Raw genomic sequence first — 12,292 nt, 5'->3', positions numbered from 1 at the left:
ATGATTTATGGTAAACAGAGACCTCTGGGACTGACATGATTTATGGTAAACAGAGACCTCTGGGACTGACATGATTTATGGTAAACGGAGACCTCTGGGACTGACATGATTTATGGTAAACGGAGACCTCTGGGACTGACATGATTTATGGTAAACGGAGACCTCTGGGACTGACATGATTTATGGTAAACGGAGACCTCTGGGACTGACATGATTTATGGTAAACGGAGACCTCTGGGACTGACATGATTTATGGTAAACGGAGACCTCTGGGACTGACATGATTTATGGTAAACGGAGACCTCTGGGACTGACATGATTTATGGTAAACGGAGACCTCTGGGACTGACATGATTTATGGTAAACGGAGACCTCTGGGACTGACATGATTTATGGTAAACAGAGACCTCTGGGACTGACGACATGATTTATGGTAAACAGAGACCTCTGGGACTGACATGATTTATGGTAAACAGAGACCTCTGGGACTGACATGACATGATTTATGGTAAACAGAGACCTCTGGGACTGACATGATTTATGGTAAACAGAGACCTCTGGGACTGACATGATTTATGGTAAACGGAGACCTCTGGGACTGACATGATTTATGGTAAACGGAGACCTCTGGGACTGACATGATTTATGGTAAACGGAGACCTCTGGGACTGACATGATTTATGGTAAACGGAGACCTCTGGGACTGACATGATTTATGGTAAACGGAGACCTCTGGGACTGACATGATTTATGGTAAACGGAGACCTCTGGGACTGACATGATTTATGGTAAACAGAGACCTCTGGGACTGACATGATTTATGGTAAACAGAGACCTCTGGGACTGACATGATTTATAGTAAACAGAGACCTCTGGGACTGACATGATTTATGGTAAACAGAGACCTCTGGGACTGACATGACATGATTTATGGTAAACAGAGACCTCTGGGACTGACATGATTTATGGTAAACAGAGACCTCTGGGACTGACATGATTTATGGTAAACAGAGACCTCTGGGACTGACATGATTTATGGTAAACAGAGACCTCTGGGACTGACATGATTTATGGTAAACAGAGACCTCTGGGACTGACATGATTTATGGTAAACAGAGACCTCTGGGACTGACATGATTTATGGTAAACAGAGACCTCTGGGACTGACATGATTTATGGTAAACAGAGACCTCTGGGACTGACATGATTTATGGTAAACAGAGACCTCTGGGACTGACATGATTTATGGTAAACAGAGGCCTCTGGGACTGACATGACATGATTTATGGTAAACAGAGACCTCTGGGACTGACATGATTTATGGTAAACAGAGACCTCTGGGACTGACATGATTTATGGTAAACAGAGACCTCTGGGACTGACATGATTTATGGTAAACGGAGACCTCTGGGACTGACATGACATGATTTATGGTAAACGGAGACCTCTGGGACTGACATGATTTATGGTAAACAGAGACCTCTGGGACTGACATGATTTATGGTAAACAGAGACCTCTGGGACTGACATGATTTATGGTAAACAGAGACCTCTGGGACTGACATGATTTATGGTAAACAGAGACCTCTGGGACTGACATGATTTATGGTAAACAGAGACCTCTGGGACTGACATGATTTATGGTAAACAGAGACCTCTGGGACTGACATGATTTATGGTAAACAGAGACCTCTGGGACTGACATGATTTATGGTAAACAGAGACCTCTGGGACTGACATGATTTATGGTAAACAGAGACCTCTGGGACTGACATGATTTATGGTAAACAGAGACCTCTGGGACTGACATGACATGATTTATGGTAAACAGAGACCTCTGGGACTGACATGACATGATTTATGGTAAACAGAGACCTCTGGGACTGACATGATTTATGGTAAACAGAGACCTCTGGGACTGACATGATTTATGGTAAACAGAGACCTCTGGGACTGACATGATTTATGGTAAACAGAGACCTCTGGGACTGACATGATTTATGGTAAACAGAGACCTCTGGGACTGACATGATTTATGGTAAACAGAGACCTCTGGGACTGACATGACATGATTTATGGTAAACAGAGACCTCTGGGACTGACATGATTTATGGTAAACAGAGACCTCTGGGACTGACATGATTTATGGTAAACAGAGACCTCTGGGACTGACATGATTTATGGTAAACAGAGACCTCTGGGACTGACATGATTTATGGTAAACAGAGACCTCTGGGACTGACATGATTTATGGTAAACAGAGACCTCTGGGACTGACATGATTTATGGTAAACAGAGACCCCTGGGACTGACATGATTTATGGTAAACGGAGACCTCTGGGACTGACATGATTTATGGTAAACAGAGACCTCTGGGACTGACATGATTTATGGTAAACAGAGACCTCTGGGACTGACATGATTTATGGTAAACAGAGACCTCTGGGACTGACATGATTTATGGTAAACAGAGACCTCTGGGACTGACATGATTTATGGTAAACAGAGACCTCTGGGACTGACATGATTTATGGTAAACAGAGACCTCTGGGACTGACATGATTTATGGTAAACAGAGACCTCTGGGACTGACATGATTTATGGTAAACAGAGACCTCTGGGACTGACATGATTTATGGTAAACAGCTTAAAGCGCAAATAAAAAACATGTAATAAACGTTTTCAGAATTCTTATTATAAAGAAAGAATAAATGCAATACCCAACGTGTAGCCATCTGAAATTTACATTTACATTTACATTTAAGTCATTTAGCAGACGCTCTTATCCAGAGCGACTTACAAATTGGTGCATTCACCTTATGACATCCAGTGGAACAGCCACTTTACAATAGTGCATCTAGATCATTTTAAGGGGGGGGGGGGGGGGGGCAGAAGGATTGCTTTATCCTAGGTATTCCTTGAAGAGGTGGGGTTTCAGGTGTCTCCGGAAGGTGGTGATTGACTCCGCTGTCCTGGCGTCGTGAGGGAGTTTGTTCCACCATTGGGGTGCCAGAGCAGCGAACAGTTTTGACTGGGCTGAGCGGGAACTGTACTTCCTCAGTGGTAGGGAGGCGAGCAGGCCAGAGGTGGATGAACGCAGTGCCCTTGTTTGGGTGTAGGGCCTGATCAGAGCCTGAAGGTACTGAGGTGCCGTTCCCCTCACAGCTCCGTAGGCAAGCACCATGGTCTTGTAGCGGATGCGAGCTTCAACTGGAAGCCAGTGGAGAGAGCGGAGGAGCGGGGTGACGTGAGAGAACTTGGGAAGGTTGAACACCAGACGGGCTGCGGCGTTCTGGATGAATGACCACACATACACAAATGACCACACATACACAGCATGTGTATAGTAAATACCAGACCTGGGGTCAATTCCATTTCCATTATTGACAATTCAATAATAGAAAATTAAAAAACAATTTTAATTCTTCAATTCGGATTTCATTGAACACTAGTAAAGAGAAGGAAGTTCATTTGCATCAGTGGAGGTGCAGAGTAATGCAGTCATAACATTACTGTGATACCTGTCGTGTTTAGGAGGGAATGCACGTTATATTAATTTGACAGGTTTTCTAACCAGGCAAACTCCGATGTTGGCTCACTTTAAGAGTAATGGTGATGGTGGTAGGTTCCTCATCTGGGTTGTATTCATTAGTGTGCACTGTTTCAAAACGTAGCAAAATGTTTTCCAACAGAATACAAAAACAAGTGTTTCTTATTGGATAAGTTCAGATAGTCCCCTCCTGTTTCAGTCCGTCTTCTTTCGTTTGGGGCCTGATAGTGGACACTTCGGCTGCATCTGTCTACAGTGGCTTCCTCAGTTTGTTTCCCCTCCATCTGCACTGATCTGGAAACTGGTGATGTTATAGGTGAATTGTAATTGGTGGACGTTGACATGGAATCCTAGGATTTGCTAGCCTTGCCCCCTCGGCTCCTCACTCCGGTGTAGCAAAAACACTTCAAGTGGTTCTTGCCTCAGAAGTCCTTCTAGGAAGAGAAGGGAGGAATGGATGGAAGGAGGGATGAGACAAGGTTAGATAGATCAGTGTATTCATTACACTTTGAAATGTAAATGACTGCTTACCGTTTGCTGCTCCCAGTGTGAAAGAAATAACAAAGAAAAAAGTGAATGGAATGTCGGCAAAGACTTTCTACCCCCCAGTGTGGTCGTTGTTGAGCTAGGTTAGGGTTACGGTTAGGGTTAAAGGGTTATGTCTGGGTTAGAGTTAGTTAGGACGGAGCCTTACCTTGATGGTTGTCTTGACGACCCCTTCAGGTTTGGGCTTCTTTCTCCTCCCCCTGCCTGACATTTGGTTGGCCCTCCCCACAGCGTCGGAGGGACTGAAACGGACAATAAGAAATTGTTTACATTCACCATAATCTGAGTGTAAGGTTGAAATATTATAGAATAGGTCTCTAAGCAGTGTGTGTCTTACTGAGGTATTTCAGGACGTTTTTCAGGTGTGGTTGATGACGGCAGGGTGCAGGTCTTTAACGTTGTCCTCAAAGTATGTTTGAGTGACAGAACAACGGACCAATCAGTTAAGAGAGAAGAAAGAAACAGAAGGAAAAGAAACAGGAGGAGAGAGAAGCCCATTCACCTTGAGTGAATGGGCACACAATCCAAACTCATATACTACCAGGTGTGAGGTGATGTAAGGGCTGTCGTTCTCCTCTTCCTCAGATGAGGAGAGGAGAGAAGGATCAGTGGACCAATACGCAGCATTCGGGAAATAAGCCATCTTTTATTTGAACACGATGGCAACACGAAACAAAACACTTTCAAATTTACAAAACAAGAAAACGACGTAGACGAAAAAACCTGAACATGAACTTGCATAACTAACGTAAAACTCACGGACAGGAACAGACTACATCAAAACGAAACGAACAGCCAAACAGTCCCGTATGGTACATACATTCGACGACACAGGAGACAATCACCCACAAACAAACAGTGAGAACACCCTACCTAAATATGACTCTTAATTAGAGGAAAACGCAAAACACCTGCCTCTAATTAAGAGCCATACCAGGCAACCAAAACCAACATAGAAACAGATAACATAGACTGCCCACCCAAAACACACGCCCTGACCATAAACACATACAAAAACAACATAAAACAGGTCAGGAACGTTACAGGTGAACAGGTGTGCTATGATATCAGAGGTGTGTGTACGTACCCGATTAGCAGTATCTGAAGCCCTCGATCTCCATCTTAAACCCATACGGCTTCGAAACCCACTCAGCGTTATCTGAGAGACAGAGAGAGATGCTAGGTCAAACAGTCTACATCAATTAGATCCACACAGATGCTAGGTCAGTTAAATAGTCTACATCAGTCGTTCCCAAACTTTTAATAGTCTGTACCCCTTCAAACATTCAACCACCAGCTGCGTACCCCCTCTAGCACCAGGGTCAGCTGTGTACCCCCTCTAGCACCAAGGTCAGCGCACACTCAAATGTTTTTTATCATCATTGTAAGCCTGCCACACACACACTATATGATACATTTATTAAACATAAGCATGAGTGTGAGTTTTGTCACAACCTGGCTCGTGGGAAGTGACAAAGAACAGTTATAGGACCAGGGCACAAATAATAATATAATAATAATCAATAATTGTGCTCTTTATTTAACCGTCTTACATATAAAACCTTATTTGTTCATAGGAAATTGTGAATAACTCACCACAGTTTGAGAAGGATGTGCCTGAAAAGATGCACATATCTCTGCAATGTTGGGTTGTATTGGAGAGAGTCTCGGTCTTTAATAATTTTCCACACACTGTCTGTTCCTGTATTTAGTTTTCATGCTACTGAGGGCCGAGAATCCACTCTCACATAGGTACCTGGTTGCAAAAGTCATCAGTGTCTTAACAGCGCGATTTGCTAAGGCAGGATACTCTGAGCGCAGCCCAATCCAGAAATCTGGCAGTGGCTTCTGATTAAAAATTCAATTTTCACAGAACCGCTTGTTGCAATTTCGATGAGGCTCTCTTGTTCAGATATCGGTAAGTGGACTGGAGGCAGGGCATGAAAGGGATAACAAATCCAGTTGTTTGTGTCTTCCGATTCGGGAAGGTACCGGCGTAATTGCGGACCCAACTCACTCCGGTGCTTCATATCATTGCATAGTGCAGAAAATACAAGAGAGTTCAGGGGCCTTGCTTTAACAAAGTTAACCATTTTCACTGTAGTGTCCAAAACGTCTTTCAAGCTGTCAGGCAGCAAGAGCCTCTCGCTGGATGCTGCAGTGTACCCAAGTGGCGTTGGGAGCAACTGCTTGCACGCGTGTTACCACTCCACTATGTCTCCCTGTCATGGGTTTTGCGCCATCAGTACAGATACTAACATGAGCAGCAGCTACGTTTGACCGTTAATGGAATTTCCGCAAGAGAGTAAAGGTTAATGTGATTGGATGTTAATTATTTGACTAGACTACCTGTATTTGACATTGTGTTGTTAATTCGCTGAACACTAGATGGTTTAATTTTATTTTTGGCAGTGAAACGAAGCTACTCAGGGGAGAAAAAAACCTCGCACAAATGTATAGCCCCATTGGAAAATATAAATGGACTGTTTGAAAATGTGAAGAACAAAAAAATTTACAAAAATGTTTGTTTTTTAAATGTGAATCACATTTTTATTTGGCGTACCCCCGATGGTTTTGTGCGTACCCCAGTTTGGGAATACCTGGTCTACATCAATTAGATCCACACAGAGAGACGCTAGGTCAGTTAAACATAGTCTACATCAATTAGATTCACACAGAGAGATGGTAGGTCAGTTAAACACACATCGGATAGAAACGCCTGTGTCTGTGTGTACATCCTGTGAGTGTGTCCTCCACCTCGGCCAGCAGGGGGAGCTCTGTTTGTGAGATGAAGGTGAGAGCTGTGCCTGGGTCGTCTGCTTGCACCATTCTACAGGAGAGCGAGGCTGAATTTTTTAAAATATATTTATTTTTTAAGTTGTTGATTTTTTTTAATGTACCCTTTATTTAACCAGGCTAGTTGAGAACAAGTTCTCATTTGCAACTGCGACCTGGCCAAGATAAAGCATAGCAATTCGACACATACAACAACACAGAGTTACACATGGAATAAAGAAAACATACAGTCAATAATACAGTAGAAAAATAAGTCTATATACAATGTGAGCAAATGAGGTGAGATAAGGGAGGTAAAGGCAAAAAAAGGCCATGGTGGCGAGGTAAATACGATATATAGCAAGTACAACACTGGAATGGTAGATTTGCAGTGGAAGAATGTGCAAAGTAGAAATAGATTTAATGGGGTGCAAAGGAGCAAAATAAATAAATAAATACAGTAGGGGAAGAGGTAGTTGTTTGGGCTAAATTATAGATGGGCTATGTACAGGTGCAGTAATCTGTGAGCTGCTCTGACAGCTGGTGCTTAAAGCTAGTGAGGGAGATAAGTGTTTCCAGCTTCAGAGATTTTTTCAGTTTGTTCCAGTCATTAGCAGAAGAGAACTGGAAGGGAAAGACAACCAAAGGAGGAATTGGCTTTGGGGGTGACCAGTGAGATATACCTGCTGGAGCACGTGCTACGAGTGGGTGCTGCTATGGTGACCAGTGAGCTGAGATAAGGCGGGGCTGTACCTAGCAGAGACTTGTAGATAACCTGTAGCCAGTGGGTTTGGCGACGAGTATGAAGCGAGGGCCAACCAACGAGAGTGTACAGGTCGCAATGGTGGGTAGTGTATGGGGCTTTGGTGACAAAACGTATGGCACTGTGATAGACTGCATCCAGTTTGTTGAGTAGAGTGTTGGAGGCTATTTTATAGATGACATCACCAAAGTCCAGGATCGGTAGGATAGTCAGTTTTACGAGGGTATGTTTGGCAGCATGAGTGAAGGATGCTTTGTTGCGATATAGGAAGCCGATTCTAGAATTTTATTTTTGGATTGGAGATGCTTAATGTGAGTCTGGAAGTAGAGTTTACAGTCTAACCAGACACCTAGGTATTTGTAGTTGTCCACGTATTCTAAGTCAGAGCCGTCCAGAGTAGTGATGCTGGACGGGCGAGCAGGTGCGGGCAGTGATCGGTTGAATAGCATGCATTTAGTTTTACTTGCGTTTAAGAGCAGTTGGAGGCCACGGAAGGAGAGTTGTATGGCATTGAAGCTCGTCTGGAGGTTAGTTAACACAGTGTCCAAAGAGGGGCCAGAAGTATACAGAATGGTGTCGTCTAAGTAGAGGTGTATCAGAGAATCACCAGCAGCAAGAGCAACATCATTGATGTATACAGAGAAGAGAGTCGGCCCGAGGATTGAACCCTGTGGCACCCCCATAGAGACTGCCAGAGGTCCGGACAACAGGCCCTCCGATCTGACACACTGAACTCTATCAGAGAAGTAGTTGGTAACCAGGCGAGGCAATCCTTTGAGAAACCAAGGCTGTCGAGTCTGCCAATAAGAATGTGGTGATTGACAGGGTCGAAAGCCTTGGCCAGGTCGATAAATACGGCTGCGCAGTAATGTCTCTTATCGATGGCGGTTATGATGTCGTTTAGGACCTTGAGCGTGGCTGAGGTGCACCCATGACCAGCTCTGAAACCAGATTGCATTGCGGAGAAGGTACGGTGGGATTCGAAATGGTCGGTAATCGGTTTGTTAACTTGGCTTTCGAAGACCTTAGAAGGACAGGGTAGGATAGATATAGGTCTGTAGCAGTTTGGGTCTAGAGTGTCACCCCCTTTGAAGAGGGGGATGACCGTGGCAGCTTTCCAATCTTTGGGAATCTCAGACGATACGAAAGAGAGGTTGAACAGGCTAGTAATAGGGGTTGCAACAATTTCGGCAGAACATTTTAGAAAGAGAGGGTCCAGATTGTCTGGTCCAGATTGTCTGATTTGTTTGATTCAGATTGTCTGATTTGTAGTTGTCCAGATTTTGCAGCTCTTTCAGAACATCAGCTATCTGGATTTGGGTGAAGGACAAATGGTGGGGGCTTTGGCGGGTTGCTGTGGAGGGTGCCGGGCAGTTGACCGGGGTAGGGGTAGCCAGGTGGAAAGCATGGCCAGCCGTAGAGAAATGCTTATTGAAATTCTTAATTATAGTTGATTTATTGGTGGTGACAGTGTTTCCTAGCCTCAGAGCAGTGGGCAGCTGGGAGGAGGTGCTCTTATTCTCTATGGACTTTACAGTGTCCCAGCACTTTTTTGAGTTAGTACTACAGGATGCAAATTTCTGCTAGAAAAAGCTAGCCTTAGCTTTCCTAACTGCCTGTGTATATTTGTTCCCAACTTCCCAGAAAAGTTGCATATCACGGGGGCGACGCTAGCGTCCCACCTAACCAACAGCCAGTGAAATTGCAGGGCGCCAAATTCAAAACAACAGAAATCTCATAATTAAAATTCCTCAAACATACAAGTATAATAATATTATAATGCAGCGCGCCAAATTCAAATAGAATACTATAAAAATCAAACTTTCATTAAATCACACATGAAAGATACCAAATTAAAGCTACACATGTTGTGAATCCAGCCAACATGTCTGATTTCAAATAGGCTTTTCGTCGAAAGCACACCAAACGATTATGTTAGGTCAGTACATAGCCACAGAAAACACAGCCATTTTCCCAGCCAAAGATAGGAGTCACAAAAAGCAGAAATAGAGATAAAATGAATCACTAACCTTTGATGATCATCATCAAATGACACTCATAGGACATCATGTTACACAATACATGTATGTTTTGTTCGATAATGTGCATATTTTTATCCACAAATCTCGGTTTACATTGGCGCCATGTTCAGAAATGCCTCCAAAATATCCATAGAAATTGCAGAGAACCACGTCAAATAACAGAAATATCATCATAAACTTTGATGAAAGATACATGTTTTACATAGAATTAAAGATACACTTGTTCTTAATGCAACTGCTGTGTCAGATTTCAAAAAAACTTTACGGAAAAAGCACACCATGCAATAATCTGAGACAGCGCTCAGATATAACAACATTTCTCCGCCATGTTGGAGTCAACAGAAATACGAAATGACATCATAAATATTCCCTTACCTTTGATGATCTTCATCAGAATGCACTCCCAGAAATCCTAGTTCCACAATAAATCGTTGTTTTGTTCGATAATGTCCATTACTTATCTCCAAGTAGCTAGCACGTTTAGTACACATGTCCAAACACTCGCGCAGATGCAGGCGAACTCGGACGAAAACTTAAAAAAGTTATATTACAGGTCGAATAAACTGGTCAAACGAAGTAGAGAATCAATCTTTAGGATGTTGTTACCATATATATCCAATAACGTTCCAATCGGAGCATTCCTTTGTGTCTACAGAAATAATGGAACGCAAGGCGATATCATTTGGAATGCGCGTGACCAAGAACTGGAACTCTGCCAGACCACTGACTGAAATACCTCCCATCCGGTACCACATCACAGTAGAGGCTTCATTCAACGTTCTACAGACTGTTGACATCTAGTGGTGGAAGGCGTAGGAAGTGCAAACAGATCCATATCTTACAGGGATTTGAATAGGCGATGAGTTGAACATCGAACAGCCTCAGAATTCTCACTTCCTGTTTGGATTTCTTCTCAGGTTTTTGCCTGCCATATGAGTTCTGTTATACTCACAGACATCATTCAAACAGTTTTAGAAACTTCAGTGTTTTCTATCCAATAGTAATAATAATATGCATATATTATTATCTGGGACAGAGTAGGAGGCAGTTCACTCTGGGCACGCTATTCATCCAAAAGTGAAAATGCTGCCCCCTATCACAAAGAAGTTGTTTAAGTTCTTGTGAACATTACAAGTTTTGAACTTCTATTTGCTATTTATGGCCTGTAGGCCTCATTGACCTGAGCTCATACAACTCATTTTCGAGTAAAAAAAGCATAATGTATGGATTATTTTTACTATAACAAATATTCAGATGAAACATATTGTGCTATTTATCACAGACTACTTTGTGTCCAAGTTTAACAAGGACTCTCCTCTCCAGTGTCATGATCAAAGATATGATCAATAGCCTCACATACAGTATATCGTTTGGTAATTGTGCTGCCACAGAATTAATTGTGAGCAAGGCCTCAAAAAAGCTTTATATACCAGAGCTGTGAGAAAATGTCTATATATGATTGAAACAATGTTGCAATTGTTTGTGAAAACGCCAACAGGTGTGCGGTTCCTGTGGGGGAAAGATTCCCGTGGGGGTTGCCATGGAAGAAAAGAAGGGGGGTGAGGTGTGTGTGCGCAAACACACACGCATGTGGGGTCTGGGAGAGGAAGTGTGTCCATCTGATGAATGAATGGGCATGTGCCTGTGTAACGGATGTGAAATGGCTAGCTAGTTAGCGTGTACGCGCTAGTAGCATTTCAATCAGTTACGTCACTTGCTCTGAGACTTTAAGTAGGGTTGCCGCTTGCTCTGCAAGGGCCGCAGCTTTTGTGGAGCGATGGGTAACGACGCTTAGTGGGTGTCAGTTGTTGATGTGTGCAGAGGGTCCCTGGTTCGCGCCCGTGTCGGGGCGAGAGGACGACGTAAAGTTATACTGTTACATTGATGCTGTTGACCCGGATCACTGGTTCGCGCCCGTGTCGGGGCGAGGGGACGGTCTAAAAGTTATACTGTTACACCTGCACTCAATTTTATACACTAATTGTAGTCTCACCCATTCATTTCTAATGACCAGTCATTTTTGACCGGGAACACCACAGATGTACAAAAGTTAAATAAAACACCCCAAATTTAATGAAAATCGTCTAAATGTATTTTGTGTGTTCAGATGCCCTGTGTGGACAAAGTCATGAAACTTTATAACAATCTGATTAAATGAACAACATTTTTCAGAGAGAAAACTTGTAAATAGATCCAATTCGACCGGAACACAAAGAGGGTTAAATAACATCTAGCTAGCTACATACTATGCATAACTTGGTTAATTCCATTTACTCTTGAATATGTAAATTATTTGAAATTCTGGCCGATTGACAGGCAAAGTAAACACGTTCACAAGCTAATGTTGGCTAGCTAGGTTAGAGATCCTAGCTGCTTTCAGTGTTTACTGATGTATGGTTCTGTAACCGTTTGATATCACATGCGATTTAACACTTCATTTATCCTCATATTTTCACCGGAGAGAAGATAATCTAAGCCCATTTCATGGAACTGCAGCCTGTCGGTAGTTATCTCTTGTCTCTGGTGCTTGACTAGTTCCACTAGTTATCACACCCACAAAGTCAAAATTGGTGCCTGGTGCTCCCACGCATGTGTACTTCGCTTGAATTATACGTC

The sequence above is a fragment of the Salvelinus fontinalis genome, chromosome 21 (assembly GCF_029448725.1).
Source record: "Salvelinus fontinalis isolate EN_2023a chromosome 21, ASM2944872v1, whole genome shotgun sequence".
Lineage (NCBI taxonomy): Eukaryota > Metazoa > Chordata > Actinopteri > Salmoniformes > Salmonidae > Salvelinus > Salvelinus fontinalis.
The sequence above is the reverse complement of the archived record's forward strand: the minus strand, read 5'-3'. Positions refer to the sequence as shown.